Raw genomic sequence first — 14,781 nt, forward strand, 5'->3', positions numbered from 1 at the left:
TTAATTTTGCTGGACCCCAGGAGGAGTAGCTGCTGCCTCAGCAGCAGCTAATGGGGATCCCTAATAAATACAAATGAACTGCTTAATGAATATGGAGGACGTTGTTCACTCATACTTGTTCACTTCATTTTACAGGGGTGCCCAGGATTTCTAGCCGGGGATGTGCTGCAATCCAAAATCCAGAAACTGGACATAGCTGGTGTGTTTGGAATGGCGTGCAGGCACAAGCATCCGCTGAAATTCCTGAACCTGAAGACAGGAGAGAAGTTTGGATGGAATGGATGCTTCAGATGTATAGTTTATGTATTGTCATAAGGTGAATGCACCAATTTGTAAGTCGCTCTGGATAAGAGCGTCTGCTAAATGACTTAAATGTAAATGTATTTTATTTATGTATGACATAGGCTATGATGACTGATGTTGAACTGTCATTTCAAGGCTTGCAAATGCTGTGTTCTTACTGGGGACCTGAAAGCAATGCAGGAACCAAACATCACAACGTTTCTTCACTATGACATTGCTATGTCAGGTATAACAATACATTAGATTGTATTTAATATTTAACCACCAGCCTGTAGTAAGAGATTCATGAATTGCATGATACGGTTTTATGAATGGCTTGAAACAGATTGCTTCATACCTGCTTTGTAATCATAAGTAATGTTTTACACAAAAATTCACAAAAGACCTGCTCCTACACTAAATTATTTTTCCATTTAGAAAAACAGTCCCGATCTGATGGTGGACCCCACATTTGCAGGCCAGCCTTTCATGCCTATGCTCGTAATGCTGACTGTCAGGTAATGAAGAAAACATTTTCTTTATAATTTATTCTGTTAAACAACACTTCTTTATAGTTGCCCAAACAGGGTTAAGAAACAGCTAGTTGTAATTTGTCCTAGTCCCTTAATTAATCATCTTCTCCCATTGTAATTATGGCTTCTGATTTTACTTTAAATTTCAGGTCACTGATGGTACCAGGTATGTGACTGGTAGTGGGCTTGCTAACAGAGAACAGATGGAGAGGTTGTTCTAGTTTGGAAAATTTGAAAGATCACAAAAGAGATGACACCATCTATTCGCGTTGACACCCTCACCGATGCCCTCTATTACGTGGTCCGGGAGAAGCAAGGTATCAATGTGTAACAGGAAATCAGTTAAGTATTGCGATGACACAATGTTCAGGATTCTTTTAATATAATTTTGCAAAGAACATACTGATCTACTTGAAACAATCTATGAAATGTATGTTCACCTTCATGTGTTATAGCAACGGCAATACAACTCTGTCAGCAGAAGGTCCTAAAGGAGGAATCTGAGGCAAAGGAGGAGTTGTTGTGTGCTCGACAGCATTCCAGGTTAGATTCTGTGTTTTGCTCATAACTTTTGTTTATATGTAATGATCCTTTTTTGCTAATTCAATCAGATGAATTGGAAGCAGGGCTTCAGTAGCTGGAGACTAGGCTTTCTCCTACAGAGCTCCTCTTTATGGAATGGTTTGCCGACGTGAGAGAATCAGACTGTCTCAACCTTCAAATATAGACTGAAGACTTCTCTTCTGTCAGTCCTATGGTTGAGTGTAGTCTGGCCCATTTGTGGGAAGGTGAACAGCAAGTTACTAGCCCTCACAACCCACCCATAAACCTTTACTTCCTAAAACATGAAAGCCATCTGATCCTAGAGTCTTGAAGTGTTTACACCCCTTATAGCCATTATGGTCTTTACCTGGCCCTGCTGGTCATCTATGAATGTTTCCTGTTCTGATTATTCATCAGTCTGACAAGCATGCACACCATGAACCGCTTGTATTGTGCTTCTACCTCTGCATTGTTTGCCCTTTGGGGTTTTAGGCTGGGTGTCTGTAAAGCACTTTGATGCTGTTTCACAACTGCTGATGTAAAAAGGGCTTTAAAATAAATTTGATTAATTTGGTGATGAAATCCTTTCTGTGGTTTCATTGACAATTCAATATTTTAGTCAAACTCCCAACATTTTCCATAAGACATGTTTGTCTACTTTGTGGGCATTGCACATGTAGAAGTCAGCACAAAACTGGCCGTGTGGTTTTATTTTGTTCGGAAATAGATTTAATTAGGCCTGTGATTATGTCGTAGGCAGCACACGGTCGGACATCAAATCACATCAAATCAAATTTTATTTGTCACATACACATGGTTAGCAGATGTTAATGCGAGTGTAGCGAAATGCTTGTGCTTCTAGTTCCGACAATGCAGTGATAACCAACAAGTAATCTAACTAACAATTCCAAAACTACTGTCTTATACACAGTGTAAGGGGATAAAGAATATGTACATAAGGATATATGAATGAGTGATGGTACAGAGCAGCATACAGTAGATGGTATCGAGTACAGTATATACATATGAGATGAGTATGTAGACAAAGTAAACAAAGTGGCATAGTTAAAGTGGAAGTTTGGACCTGTAAGATAAAGGAAAACTTCAGACAAGAGGACGTTGTTCCTTACCTGGCAGGAGAGAGACGTGGAAACTCTTGCAGAGCAACATCGAGTCGCGTAAGTAGTTGCTACATCTCTGACCTAAGGTTTTATCCCATCTCTAAATAGCCCTTTCTGTCTGGCTTAGCCCTACCAGTCATGACTGACACGTTCGTATACCCTACTATTTATCCTGGTCCCACAATCTACTAGATCTCCCTGTTACTTTATACTCTTATCACCGCCACCTGCCCCTTTCCACTGCATATCCCAAAGACTGAATGCCCCCCCTGTCCTGCTTAATCCATTCAACATTAAGTCTTCTGACCGGATTGAATGCTGGTCTCTACACTGCAGCAATTTTGGAAAGTCTGCAGACTAAGATGACTCACTGTCTGCTGGCAACAATCCATAGGCTGGTCCTGAAGTGCTCTTTATATTGTGGCCTGGTCTGAAAGTATGCAGGTACTGCAGCCAATTCAGTCTTGTTGAACACGGCATCACTCCCTGGCATATCACTGCTGTTGATATCTAATTGTCATTCCCACAGGTGTTTTGAACTATATGAAAGATTTCTATCAAACTTTTTCATGACCATTTCTTTCAATTGTTTTTCAGATGCACAGACTATTGCTGTGCAGCTCTCCAGAAAAGCCAGGTGGACATCGGAGAGAATAAAAAAGCAGATCATCTCCTACAATGGAGGGAACAAGTCACCTCAATTCCCCCTAAGACTGGAGTACATGGATGTTCTCCAGCAAGACAATCCAGTCTGGTCCCAGGTGTCCAAACGTTTGGGGGATAGTCTGCTCCGGGCCAAGCAGCATAACCGATATCATAACCGCCATCGATAAAAGACTGTACTCTGCAGCCAACTTCATCGACCTGGCCAAGGCTTTTGACTCTGTCAATCACCGTATTTTTATCGGCAGACTCCACAGCCTTGGTTTCACTAATGACCTCCTCGCCTGGTTCACTAACTACTTCTCAGATGGAGTTCAGTGTGTCAAATCGGAGGGCCTGTTGTCCGGACCTCTGGCAGTCTATGGGGGTGCCACAGGGTTAAAATCTCGGGCCGACAATCTTCTCTGTATATATCAATGATGTCACTCTTTCTGCGGTTGATTCTTTGATCCACCTCTACGCAGACGACACCATTCTGTATACATCTGGTCCTTCTTTGGACGCTGTTAACAAACCTCCAGACAATCTTCAATGCCATTTCTACTGTGTTATTGACTTGTTAATTGTTTACTCCATGTGTAACTCTGTGTTGTCTGTTCACACTGCTATGCTTTATCTTGGCCAGGTCGCAGTTGCAAATGAGAACTTGTTCTCAACTAGCCTACCTGGTTAAATAAAGGTGAAATAAAAAAATAAAACACCACTCCTTCCATGGCCTCCAACTGCTCTTAAATGCTAATAAAACTAAATGCATGCTCTTCAACCGATCACTGCCCACACCCACCCGCCTTACTAGCATCACTACTTTGGACGGTTCTGACTTAGGTATTTATAGTTGTCCACATATTCAGAGTGTCTGGCTAGACTGTGAACTCTACTTCCAGACTCCTATTAAGCATCTCCAATCCAAAATTAAATCTAGAACCGGCTTCCTATTTTGCAACAAAGCCTCCTTCATTCATGCGGCCAAACATACCCTTGTAAAACTGACTATCCTACCGATCCTTCACTTCGGTGATGTCATTTACAAAATAGCTTCCAACACTCAGCAAATTGGATGTAATCTATCACAGTACCATCCGTTTTGTCACCAAAGCCCCATATACTACCCACCACTGCAACCTGTATGCTCTCGTTGGCTAGTCCTTGCTACATTTTCGTTGCCAAACCCACTGGCTCCAGGTCATCTATAAGTCTTTGCTAGGTAAAGCTCCGCCTTATCTCAGCTCACTGGTCACCACAACACCCACCTGTAGCACGCGCTCCAGTACGTATATTTCACTGGTCATCCCCAAAGTCAACACCTCCTTCTAGTTCTCTGCTGCCAATGACTGGAAGGAATTGCAAAAATCACTGAAGTTGGAGACTTATCTTATATCTACACAGCCCATCTGTAAATAGCTCATCCAACTACCTACCTCATCCCAATATTTGTTTTTATTTTTCTGCTCTTTTGCACACCAGTATTTCTACTTGCACATCATCTGCACACATCACTCCAGTGTAAATTAGAATTACTTTGCCGCATTTGGCTTATTTATTGCCTTACTTCATTTGCACACACTATATACATTTTTCTGTTGTGTTTTGACTGTTTGTTTATCCCATGTGTAACTCTGTTTTTGTTGCACTGCTTTGCTTTATCTTGGCCAGGTCACAGTTGTAAATGAGAACTTGTTCTCAACTGGCCTATCTGGTTAAATAACTGTGAAAAAATAAATAAAAAATGTGCCTTAGGGCAGCTAAGGACAGGCACCTTATACAGGCAAACCTACACAATGTAGGCTCGGTCAGCACATATGTATAGGAGGACAGTGATTCAGAAGATGAAAGTGGTTGAGGTGTGTGTGTGTGTGTTATATAGGGGCAAACTATACACTGAGTATTCAAAACATTAAGAATACCTTCCTAATATTGAGTTGCTGGATGTGATTTGGTTGGTGGACCATTCTTGATACACACAGGAAACTGTTGAGCGTGAAAAACCAAACAGCATTGCAGTTCTTGACACAAACCGTTGTGCCTGACACCTACTACGATACTCCATTCAAAGGCACTTAAATATTTTGTCTTCACCCTCTGAATGTGTTTGATCAGTTTTCTTCCTTGTTGTAAGCCATTTTGTTCTTCCCTGGCAACTCAAGTCTGAGAATGTTAATTGCCACTAAAGAAGGTGATACTGATAACTTGCTGTCTCTCCAGGAACTCCCCTTTGCCCCCATAATGGATGATGATATGCAAGAATGAATTGGTATCCATGTTTGATTACGTACCTGAAGGTTTTTAGTTATGTTGTTAAATGACAGCAACCGTAGAATGTAATGGGAAAGGGATCAGATATGAAGACGGATTTTTGTCTATTGTAATGCCTATTGTATCTAAGAATCAGTATTTACTAAATGCACTCCTGATGATAGACTGACTATGTTAAGTAAAATGTATTTTTATTATCCCATATGGTGGTACAAGGAGGGAGTGTAATAGAAATGTTTAATGTGTTCTGTCTCTGCAAATCTGTGACTACATGTAACGTGTTTCTTGTTGGGTTAGGAGGTTCTGTGACTGCTCTCAGTTGTTTGGTTAGGAGGTTCTGTGACTGCTCTCAGGGAGGACTGATAGTAGAACAGAAAGAAGGGAACACAGTTTCTAGGCGTTGGGCCAAAGTAACGATGTGTGCAAGGTCACAATCAGCTTATTGCACGCTGAGAGCAGCAACGCTTAGTTTGTGCATGAGTATAAAGAGGAAAACATCCCTTCAGAGCTTCCGACAGACTTGTATAAGCTTCTAACAGACTGTTAAGTTTGTTGTAACCTCTCCGGCCGTGATGATAAAGATATGTTCATTTAACTTGGAGTCCTTAGTGGTATTTTCTATGGCAGTAGTTACCCATGCTTCTCCAGGCATACATCAACACTGAACATAGCATCACCGGACTTACCCCATTCTTTGTAACGTGTGGCAGGCATGCCTGTCTTCCTTTTGAGGTTTTAGGTGTAGAGGCCCTGATGCTGCGGATGGACCTAGATGGATGGGTGAGGCACCATCATGACCAGCTACGATGGGCCTACAGTCCGGTTGAGACAAGGACCCGATATCAGCAGGAGCAAGAGAAACAGCAGTACGACAAGCAGGCAAAGGACCTTCCATTGATGGTTGATGAACGGGTGCTCCTGCAAAACTTACGATGATGTGATCAGGATAAATTAATCCCCCGATGGCAACCGCGGCCGTTTGTCATTCTAGGACACCTTCGGCCTGGACTGCCAGTCCTTCGTGTCCGACCAGAGGGAGGGGGAACAATACAGACAATTCATTGGATCCATGTGCGGCTTGCCCCTAACCATCCTTCAAACTTCGCCCAGATGTATAGCACTTTGTGACATCGGCTGATGTAAAAAGTGATTGGTTGGCTGGGGAGTTACTTCAATGTTCAGCTGAGCCAGGCACCTAAGCCAGACGGGCAGAACTACACATGGTACCCAGTCAGACTCCCTGCCATTCCCCAGGCCAGAGAAGAGCCCGCTGCACCCCCAAGGTTACAGATCCAACAGAGAGAACCGAGGGCCCCTACTTAGGTACTGGGCTCCGTTGGTTAGTTCAGTATAGTCGGGACGACTACAGAGAAAGTGTGTGTGTGTGTGTGTTGGGGGCTGGTGTGATCAGACGCACCTGTAGGGAGTTAGCTAGTCTGACAGGTAGCTGGGGATTGGCTGTCATTTCCTTTAAAGCCCTGTGTTTTGTGGTGTTTGATGCTTGGAGTTGAGTGGAGAATGTCTCTGAGCTGGGATCGGGCCGTTATGCAAGTGTCCATCTCTTAGGTGTTTGCTGTGATCACACTGGACCAGTGTCTGCAGGACAAAGTCTTAGTGCAGAATTCAAGTGAGGAAGTGGGCGGCTGCCCTGATGACGAACTGGGCTGTGGGGAGCAGAGGACCGAGAGAGGCATTGGTACAACGCACATCTAGGAGCTTTAGCTTCTTCCTGTGTTCACCTTACACTACTCTTTCTCTCTGGGCCATTTTGCCACACTACTGGAAGCCACTATTGTCGGCAGGTTTCCCTGCCGTCTGTCTCCCTCTCGTTCAGCATCGGAGATGGGGCCATCGGTGATATAGGCAAGCCAGAGACTCAGACCATGTGCACTCCAGGACAGGGAGTTGTGCGGATCTGGGTATCACCAGACAGATGTTAATATTTCAATTTTTGTGGGGATCTGATTCTGCCACCCTCTTTCTTTTCCCCTCCCTATTTTGTTTCATAGCAGTAGAAAGTAATTTTAGAGGGGTTGGCAGAGTCGAGCAGGGCCAAGGGTGGGTCCCATATTGTGTGCCGCACCAGAGTGAGATTGTAGTGCCTTTCACCATATTGTTTGCAGCGCCATATCAGAGTAATTCGTAGTGTGTCACTTTTGCATGCCTGATATTTACCTGAGGGAGTAAGGGGAGGGTCTATTTTGTGGACACCGTCTGGGAAATCGTACAGTCTGCTGTGGGGAAACGGGGTCCAATCTATTTTAACCCATGAATTGAAACTAAAACTTACCTTGAGCATACTTACCTGTCCTGGTCTTCTGTGTTGGGGTTGTGTGCTGGAGAACATTAAATCCTTTGTTGGTTGCAGTTAAAAGCAATTCACACTAAACTGTTACATGTGTCTTTGTGGAGTCTAGAGTTGCTAGGGCAACTGGGCCTGCCTGCTCAGAGAAGATAGGGAGGAGCAGACGGACCAGAATGGAGAGGAGAAAAAACTGAAGGAAATCAAGCTGCAGTGGCATCTGTCCAGATAACTCATCCAAAGGGCTTTGACTTCTCAAACACAGCAAAAAGCAAACACAATATGAATTTATCTACTTACTTAGATAACTAGCAAGTTGAACTTAGAGGTTGCCCTAATGCAAAATTCTTAGTTTTTTCACGCAGGAAAAAAATATAAGAGCATAAGAAATATCTTGCTGCGTTTTGTAAATGCAGATCTAAAATGCTTTTTATTGTAATATCTGCTCAGCATCAAACTTATTTTATGCCTCAGTTACACATCTCTCAGATGAGAATTCAATTAAGGGCATTTTATCAAAAGACAGCACTCTGACTGATACGTAGCTACTTTTCTCAGGTACTTTTCTCTGTGTAGACTACTTTTCTAAGGTGAAATGTAATATTAACTTCAAACAAAACATTAGGAAATGTAGCTGGTTACTCTATGATAAACATTAGCTTTGCAACAAAAAAAAACATATTTTTCATTGTAAGCTCATTAAGGAAAACTATAGTTGCATGTCCCTGATCACCATTGAAGCAACAACAAAAACACAGACTTTAATTACACAGCTGGATGCACCTGCTCCCGCTTTCTCACGTTGTGCCATTTACAAACAATCAGGTGACTGGTTCAGCTGTTCTGGGGAACTACAGTAAGCTTCATAATGTCAAATAATGTGAGGTAAAAAAGAAGAATGCGATCTGCTTTATCTGGTAACGTATTGCACAAGTTGACTGCAGTTGTTTATTTAAAGTAGATACAAATATTAAAATGTATTAGAAATACCATCCATTGGCTATTTCCAAATACCCCAGTATACGGTATATATGGTATACTGCCCAAGCCTAATCTATAACGCCTTTAAACACTCGTACAGCACTGCGTCTAATTCATTGTGACATCTAGGCCAACTGTGTCTTCACAGTTCAAGGGATTTGACAAGTCTTGTTCAACCAGAGGTAGAGTATATATAATTTTATTTGACATATCTATTAAAATCTGATAAACAATTCAACAGTCCTGCGCTGCTTTTAAACAAATAAACCACTCAAATTCAGAGTTCTGGATGTAAGGGCTGACAGATTTATAAAAACATAAAGTACAAGTCAAAAGTTTGGACACCTACTCATTAAAGGCTTTTTCCTTATTTTTACAATTTTCTACATTGTAGAATAATAGTGACGACATTAACACTATGAAATAACACATATGGAATCATGTAGTAACCAAAGAAATGTTAACAAAATATATTTTGACAGATTTCCACCAGTCCAATGTCCATTGATCGTGTTTCTTGGCCCAAGCAAGTCTCTTCTTATTATTTGTGGCCTTTAGTGGGGGTTTCTTTACAACAATTTGACCTTGAAGGCCTGATTCAGATGATTGAGATGTGTCTGTTACTTGAACTCTGTGAAGCATTTATCTGGGCTGCAATTTCTGAGACTGGTAACTAATGAACTTATCCTCTGCAGTAGAGGTAACTCTGGGTCTTCCTTTCCTGTGGCGGTCCTCATGAGAGACAGTTTCATCATAGCGCTTGATGGTTTTTGCAACTGCACTTGAAGAAACTTTCACAGTTCTTGAAATGTTCCGGATTGACTGACCTTCATGTCTTAAAGTAATAATGGACTGTTGTTTCTCTTTGCTTATTTGAGCTGTTCTTGCCATAATATGGACTTGGTCTATTGCCAAATAGGGCTATCTTCTTTATACCAACCCTACCGTGTCACAACACAGAAATTCCACAAATGAACTTTTAACAAGGCACACCTGTTAATTGAAATGTGTTCCAGGTGATTATCTCATGAAGCTGTTTGAGAGAAAGCTTTGCACACTATTGTCAATCACCAAGGGCGGCTACTTTGAAGAATCTCAAATATATATTTTTATTTGTTTAACCTCTTGCTTCTACCCTCTACTTTTTTGAACATTCTGTTAAAAATCGCGCAACATTTCAGCGCCCTGCTACTCATGCCAGGAATATATTATTTGCATATGATTAGTATGTGTGGATAGAAAACACTCAGACGTTTATAAAACTGGTTAAATCACGGCTGTGGCTATAACGTAACATGCGTTTCATCGGAAAGCGCAGGAAAAACTGATCACTGAAAATGGAAAAATATATTGCTGCGCTACTTGAACCCATTGATAAAGGTGAACCACAATTAATGAGGCTGAGGTTGCAGTACCTACAGCTTCCACACGGTGTCTAGAGTCTTGTCATTTGCCTACGAGTTGTTTCTTGGTCAAACACATGCAAGGCAGCGCATTTCTTCAGGTCTAGGACCGGATATTTTGGTTGAGTTTCTAGCCGGACATTTTTCCAGACGGACAGCTAATGATTTTTACATCGCCTCCTGATGAATTTTATCGCTTATTAACGTTTACTAATACCTAAAGTTGCATTACAAAAGTATTTCGAAGTGTTTTGTGAAAGTTTATCGTCGACTTTTTCGTTTATCACACAGTCTACATATAACGATATCTAGGCTATATATGGACCGATTTAATCGAAAAAAAGACCCAATAGTGTTTATGGGACATCTAGGAGTGCCAACAAAGAAGATGGTCAAAGGTAATGAATGTTTTCTATTTTATTGTGCGGTTTTTGTGTAGCGCCGAATATGCTAATTATTTTGTTTACGTCCCCTGCGGGTCTTTTGTGGTGTTACATGCTATCAGATAATAGCTTCTCATGCTTTCGCCGAAAAGCATTTTGAAAATCGGACTTGTTGCCTGGATTCACAACGAGTGTAGCTTTAATTCAATACCCTGCATGTGTATTTTAATGAACGTTTGAGTTTTAACTAATACTATTAGCATTTAGCGTAGCGCATTTGCATTTCCAGAGCTCTAGTTGGGACGCAAGCGTCCCGAGTAGAAGCAAGAGGTTAACACTTTTTTGGTTACTACATGATTCCATATGTGTTATTCCATATACAGCTGTGGCTGCCAAGAAAGTGGTCATTGAAGTAGAGGGCATGCCAGGTTGGTAAGAGTTAGAAAAGCCCTCCAAATATGGCGTAGACCAACTATTTTAATTTTGGAGGCAGGTCTTGGCATCAAATTCACAATAAGTAAGATGCAATGCTCTCTACAATGTTTCAATGCAGAATTGTAATGTCTTGGTCATTGAGATGAACAACATTGACATGTACAGTACAGGCAGTGACTTGACCCATTACTTTAGACAATCAGTATATTCCCATTGAACAGATACCCATTGTGGGATTTGCTATACATATCTTGGCCGTCCATCACTTGTTGTTTCTACGTAAATGTGTTTGCAGATTATGAAAAGATGGAGCAATTGTTTGATTTTAGAATATATATTTGCAGCTGTAGGTGATGCTGGTCCTAGAGCTGGAGATGGAGCTGGGCCTGTTGCTAGAGCTGGATTGTGGCCTATAGTTTGTGCTGCACCTTGGCCTTTAACTGGAGATTGAGCTGTTGTTGGGGCTGGAGGTTGGGCTAGGAGAGGAGCTAAGGTAATGGATGGAGCTGGAGGTTGGGCTGTGACTGGAGCTGGCTGTTGGGCTGACGCTGGAGCTGGATGCTGGGCTGACCATGGAGCTGGAGGTTGGGCTGAGGCTGGAGGTTGCTACTGTAATAATATACAGTGCCTTCGGAAAGTATTCACACCCATTGACTTTTTCCACATGTTTTAGGTTACTGCCTTATTCTAAAATGTTTTTTTTTTTTATTCCCTCATCAATCGACACACTACCCCATAACGACAAAGCAAAAACAGGTTTTTGAGCTAATCTTTTAAAAATTATAAACGGAAATATCACATTTATATAAGTATTCAGACCCTTTACACCGTACTTTGTTGAAGCACCTTTGGCAGCAATTACAACCTCAAGTATTTTGGGGTATGATGCTACAAGCTTGGCACATCTGTATTTGGGGAGTTTATCCCATTCTTCTAAGATCCTCTCAGGCTTTCTCAGGTTGGGTGGGGAGCATTGCTGCACAGTTATTTTCAGGTCTCTACAGAGATGTTCGATTGGGTTCAAGTCCGCGCTGTAGCTGGGCCAATCAAGGACATTCAGAGACTTGTCTTGAAGCAACTCCTACGTTGTCATGGCTGTGTGCTTAGGGTCATTGTCCTGTTGGAAGGTGAACCTTCACTCCAGTCTGAGGTCCTAAGCGCTCTGGAGCGGGTTTTCATCAAGGATATCTCTGTATTTTGCTTTGTTCATCTTTGCCTCGATCCTGATTAGTCTCCCAGTCCATGCCGCTGAGGAACATCCACACGTCATAATGCTGCCACCACCATGCTTCACCATAGGGATGGTGCCACGTTTCCTCCAGACGTGACACTTGGCATTCAGGTCAAAGAGTTCAATCTTGGTTTCATCAGACCAGAGAATCTTGTTTCATGGTCTGAGAGTCTTTAGGTGCCTTTTGGTAAACTCCAAGCGGGCTGTTATGTGCCTTTTACTGAGGAGTGGCTTCCATCTGGTCACTCTACCATAAAGGCCTGATTGGTGGAGTGCTGCAGAGATGGTTGTCCTTCTGGAAGGTTCTACCATCTCCACAGAGGAACTCTGAAGCTCTGTCAGAGTGACCATCGGCTTCATGAATCTCTTACTACAGGGTGGTGGTTAAATATTCTATACATTATCTAATGTATTGTTATAGCTGACATAGGTCAATCTATCAATGTTACCTGTAAATGAGGCTTCGGCTGGAAAGCAATGTCATAGTGAAGAAGCGTTGTGATGTTTGGTCCCTGCATTGCTTCTAGGTCCCCAGCAGGAACACAGCATTTGCAAGCCTTAAATGACATTCAAGTTCAACATCAGTCATCGTAGCCAATGTGATATATAACAAAAATGTATCAACTAAACATTAGCCTCCATCCACATACTTCTATCCTGTCTTCAGGTTCAGGAATTTCTGTGGATGCTCGTGCCGGCCCGCCATTCCTAACACACCAGTTACGTCCAGGTTTTGGGTTTGGATCGTAGCGCATCCCTGGGTTGAAATTCTGGGCACCCCTGTAAATGAAGTGAATAAGCATGAGTGAAAAAAGTCCTCCATGTTCACTAAGCAGTTCATGTAATCTGTAAAAAAAATAATTAATTGTTATCATTGACATACCAGTGGACAGAGAGCATACTTTGTTCCGTCTCAGGTCTGGTGCCAACTTCCTGACAGTCTCTTGTTCAAACTGCCAGCGTTTGAACTTCTCAAATTATTCATTTGTGAGCTTCCGTTAGAGCTCAAATGTCTGAAGATAACTACTCCTCATAGCAAGAAACACTTGCATGTATAGTTTGATTTCCAATTTAAAATACAATAACTACCTACCAGCATGCATTGGATTTATGGAAAGTCCAGCTAATCCCCCTCAAAGACACCCCACACTCCAGCTGCAGGAGTTCCACTGAAATTACTGCTTGCGGCTGGTTGGGGGGTGGCAGGCCAGAGTCTGTAGCGGATCAGGGTGACAGGTTCCAGCTCACAGCTGCAAACTGCAGCCAGACGTCATGAGCTCTTCCTGAAATGAGGACATTCCATTTCTTAGATTGCATTGCTAAGCATTACATCCGTTGTTGGTGAGATGCATGTCTTAAAAACGTTTAAAATGACTTCATATTTTCATCATAACAACAGAGTGAACAGGGTTATAGTAAACTAGATCAAATTAAATCTAAATCAAAGTTGCGCAGGAATACAGCGTAGTGTGCACAATACAATGAAATAAGTAGATAACTTCAGTATATTAAGTACAGATCAGTAGGTGCCATAGCAGCAAAGAGTTTTCATCAACAGTCGTATTGCTTGGAAGGTGAAACTCTCTCTGTTCATGGTGCTACTACACTTGATGTTCTGATACAGTTTGCAAGGAGCCAGACATCTTAGTTTCCAATTTTGATATAAGGCCTACCTCTAACTTCAACAACAGTCACAAGACGTTTGTACTGGCTGTGACAGTCATGGCCATCTTGTCTCTTCCACTCCCATCGTAGGCCCACCAGGACACATGGGATGAACTGCCCTTACTAAGAAAGACAGACAGACATAAAGTTGTTGTAGAACAGACTACAGTAGCTGCAGATTTGAAACTACACGATCAGAGGAATATTGCATTACACAAGTTGTTTGTAAATTAAAAATCAACTAGGTGCTTGGAATGACAGATTTAGTCACATTTACATTACCACTGCAGGGAATAGTAACTGTTTTAGAAACTGAACTATGTGTACATGAACATTTTTTACTGTGAAGCAGTTTTTAAGGCAGAAGTTGACAGGTTTGTTGACAACATGAAACACATTACCTTCCATAACTCCAACTGGTGGAGAATGTGTTGTGTGTTCTCACAGCACAGGTGGCACAGAAATATTTATCTGAGCCACAATCCCCACAGCGCCATAGCTCAACCTCCTCCAAATCTCCACACACATTGCAGATGGCATTGGGTGGAGGACATTCAAGTTCCAATGCAGCCATGTGGAGTAGCTCCCACAACCCCTTCCAGGCCTCAACATCCGCTGCCTTCCTTTTTTTATGCTGGTTAAGGTGGAGGAGGCACATCACTGCAGCTGGGCACAACTTCTGCTGCAGAAGGAACCGGCTCTGTTCTCCCAGTACTCTCTAGGTAGCAGTGACAATTGTTACTGAGTGGACTATCCTGGTTAAATTAAGTTTAACAGAAGTGAACAGAGAAACTTTCTCTTCTATCCAAGTTGATGGCAGAGGTATATGTGCTATCACGCTTCTAGTCAAGTCTCTGTATACCAACGTGTCTCTTTTTCATCACACCTCTAGTCAGGTCTCTGTAACCCAGCGTGGCTCTTTTTCATCACACCTCTAGTCAGGTCTCTGTAACCCAGCGTGTCTCTTTTTCATCACACCTCTAGTC

At 42.1% G+C, this 14,781-nt stretch overlaps 1 long non-coding RNA gene across 1 annotated transcript; it reads left to right on the forward strand.

The window, feature by feature from the left end:
- The first annotated feature begins 728 nt into the window (after positions 1-728).
- On the forward strand, positions 729-3,768 carry LOC115113935 (uncharacterized). Its single transcript, XR_003861167.2, has 3 exons — positions 729-800; positions 965-1,358; positions 3,077-3,768. It is a non-coding gene; the product is annotated as an uncharacterized LOC115113935 (long non-coding RNA).
- The last annotated feature ends 11,013 nt before the right edge of the window (positions 3,769-14,781 follow it).

This window comes from Oncorhynchus nerka, linkage group LG9b (assembly GCF_034236695.1).
Source record: "Oncorhynchus nerka isolate Pitt River linkage group LG9b, Oner_Uvic_2.0, whole genome shotgun sequence".
Classification (NCBI taxonomy): Eukaryota; Metazoa; Chordata; class Actinopteri; order Salmoniformes; family Salmonidae; genus Oncorhynchus; species Oncorhynchus nerka.